The sequence below is a fragment of the Helianthus annuus genome, chromosome 1 (genome assembly GCF_002127325.2).
Source record: "Helianthus annuus cultivar XRQ/B chromosome 1, HanXRQr2.0-SUNRISE, whole genome shotgun sequence".
Classification (NCBI taxonomy): domain Eukaryota; kingdom Viridiplantae; phylum Streptophyta; class Magnoliopsida; order Asterales; family Asteraceae; genus Helianthus; species Helianthus annuus.
This window is the reverse complement of record NC_035433.2, coordinates 124,322,911-124,325,810: the sequence shown is the minus strand read 5'-3', so window position 1 is coordinate 124,325,810 and position 2,900 is coordinate 124,322,911. Positions and strand designations below refer to the sequence as shown.

The 2,900-nt window shown below is 34.8% G+C and overlaps 1 long non-coding RNA gene across 1 annotated transcript; it reads left to right on the top strand.

The window, feature by feature from the left end:
- Positions 1-785: 785 nt before the first annotated feature.
- LOC110876511 lies at positions 786-2,571 on the top strand. The gene is made up of 2 exons (XR_002556664.2): positions 786-1,075; positions 2,345-2,571. It is a non-coding gene; the product is annotated as an uncharacterized LOC110876511 (long non-coding RNA).
- Positions 2,572-2,900: the final 329 nt, after the last annotated feature.

Sequence of the window (2,900 nt, the reverse complement as noted above, 5' to 3'; positions counted from 1 at the left end):
CTTGTAGACTGTAGAGGTTTGGCACAACTCTTCTTCTACAGATGTTTGCAGATGTGGTTCATAGACTCCAGACGTTTTACCTTTTAAAAAACAAACATCACCTGAGTATTTTATTGCTTTTTTATGGTTCCCCGTGTCTATGTAGGCAATTTAAAGCCTTTGCTTATTCAATAAAGTATGTAGCCTTTTATTTTCTTTACTCTTTAATATTACCTACTGCTTATAGTTCACATATAAATATTCGTGAAGTTTCAGCAAGTCTTTCTGTTAGTGAGTTTTGTGTGTAAACCAAAGGGCCCGATCGAACAATGGCCTCCATAATTTGGCGGCTGGGATGGGTGGCTGTTGGCGTATAAAGCCGACCCGACAAAACTGGAAACTTGGTGAAATTGTGCTATATATCCATTAAAGATCTATCGAATCCAGACAATGCCAGAAAGTTAATCGTCACAAAAGCTTGTGTGTAACACCCCAAAAATAAAAGACATAATAAATAATAATAAACTTAATGTGATTAAGGAATATATAGTAATATGGTACCTAAATGTGGGATTCTAAAGAGTATATAGTAATATGGTACCTAAATGTGGGATTCTAAAGAATATGTAGTAATATGGTACCTAAATGTGGGATTCTGTAATGCCCCAAAATCTAATAGTTGATAAATAAGGCATTTACTAGAATTATGTGTGAAATAACTTAACTAGGATTAGTTAACCTAGTTTGTGTTTCTATGTTAGTTACAAGAATGAAATAAATAAATTATCAAAACTAAAAGTGTTGAACTTGTACATTTTAATTAAAGTTTGGTTAAGTAGTGGAAGATCACAAACATCAGACATAAGTCTGATGTTGGTGTCGATGCAAGCCAAGGGCCAAGAAGGGTTTCTCATGATGATGAAATGTTGAAGAATTGAAGCAAAATCCAGCCTTAATTCTCTTGCATGTGTAGAGATTCTACATCAAAAAGCTATATGAAACATGCGTATAGGGATCATGTCGAGATGGATGGAAGCATAAAGGACTAACGGGTCATGAGGACATGAGGAAACGAGAGCGAATAGGGATGCATAAGGTAAGTGATCTCTATAATCACTTATTGTTGTTTAAGTAATATAATGTTTTAATTATTAAGTTCATATGAAGTTGAGGTCAAATCGATAGACTATTTTGATAAATGCACGAATGGATCGAATAATTCATAGATGGATAACAAACCGAATACGTATAAGTTAAGAAATTCCTTAACTCGGATGTTGGATTTCAAGTTCACATGATAGAAGGTTAATTTACAATCATGTAGGAAGAAACGGGAGGTTAAACGGGTAAACGATGTGAAAGTTACTCAAGTTTTAGCGTAAACGGACAAAGTTGGATAAGCTGCAGAGCAGCCATCGTAAGCTACAGTTCAGTTGTAGGCTACAGAACGTAGCTGCTGTTTGGACCAAACAACTGAATCGTAAGCTACGGCTGAGCCGTAGCTTACGGCGGCAGTTTTCCAAAAGTTGATTGTTTTGTTATTTTTGACCTTCGGGCATAAATAGATACGTTATAAACTCCTCTTAACTAATATTTTTGGGTTATAAACTCAAGTCTAAGCACCATATAATTAATATATGAGTATGATGATCGAATGCGAGTAGGTTAATCAAGAATTGGATGTAAGTAAATATGTGTAGACATGATTATGTAAGCATGTAACGGATGGAACTTGTTTATAAGTAAGTCTATTATCGGACGGTCATATGTATGACTAGGGAGGTGTGTTAATTTAAATTAAGTGAATAGGATGGTATGTAATTATGAATAATTGGAGTCATGGTGAGTTTAAGTCGTATAAACAAGTATGCATGATGTGTATAGAAAATATATATAAATATATGTATGTACATAATTATGCGAAAGGCGTACATAGTGTTGTAGTTAAATTGATGTATAAATGGTTGGCGACCTTTTTATGAAAATGTAGTACTTGAATATGTGGAGATTACGGGTTTGCTAACCAAATTATTATTGAGTATGTTGAAAGTGCAGGTTTATGAATATCGGACTTTCGAAGTGTCGATATAGTAATGAAATGATTGAGTGTTGGAAGATATTCGGGTTGAAGTAACTTAAGAGGTTAGAATATACTATGGACGTTTTAGTTTATACAATATTTTATGTTTGGTCGTCACCACCTACTAACAGGTTAGTTGTATGAGAATATATGTGATACCCATTTAATTGGGAAATCGAATGCGTAAGAGAAATGAGAGTATGTACATGAATGGAATTAAAATGACGGTTTTATAAGCAAACAAGTATAGCGACTAACTTTTTAAAGCTTTGTTGTTGAATGTAGGTAAACCCTCAATTCAGGCGACTTGGAGAATCGGAGCGAGCGCGTGTTCAAGTTATGTCATACCAAACGCTTCTGCTAGCTTGTTCAAATGTTTTTAGTCCAAAATTTGTTGTATTGCTTCTTAGTAGTATTTTGTCGAATGAATCGTAGAATTATAACTAGTTTGATTATGTTTAAAACAGGGGTATGCTCGTTTTATGGACGGGTCATGCCCAATTTTTGTTAAATTATAATATGATAATATCACATTTAGGAAGATGAAATTTTGGGCGTAACAAGTTGGTATCAGAGCCTAGGTTTGAGGGATTCGAGCAAGAGTATCAGTGCTTGAACTCAAACCGATGGCTCGTGCAAAAGTATGCTCGCTCCGAGATCACCAATGAGGTAAAATTTTAAATTTTCCATTAATATAAGTATGTATAGTGTGTTACGGTATAAGTTTTAAGGTTCAAGTAGGTTATGGGTGATAAGGCGTATAAAATAAGAAGTCCCGGGACCCGTGTAGCTGAAAACGGACCCGGTAAATGGTTGGAACACTCAAAAGAAATTCAGCAAC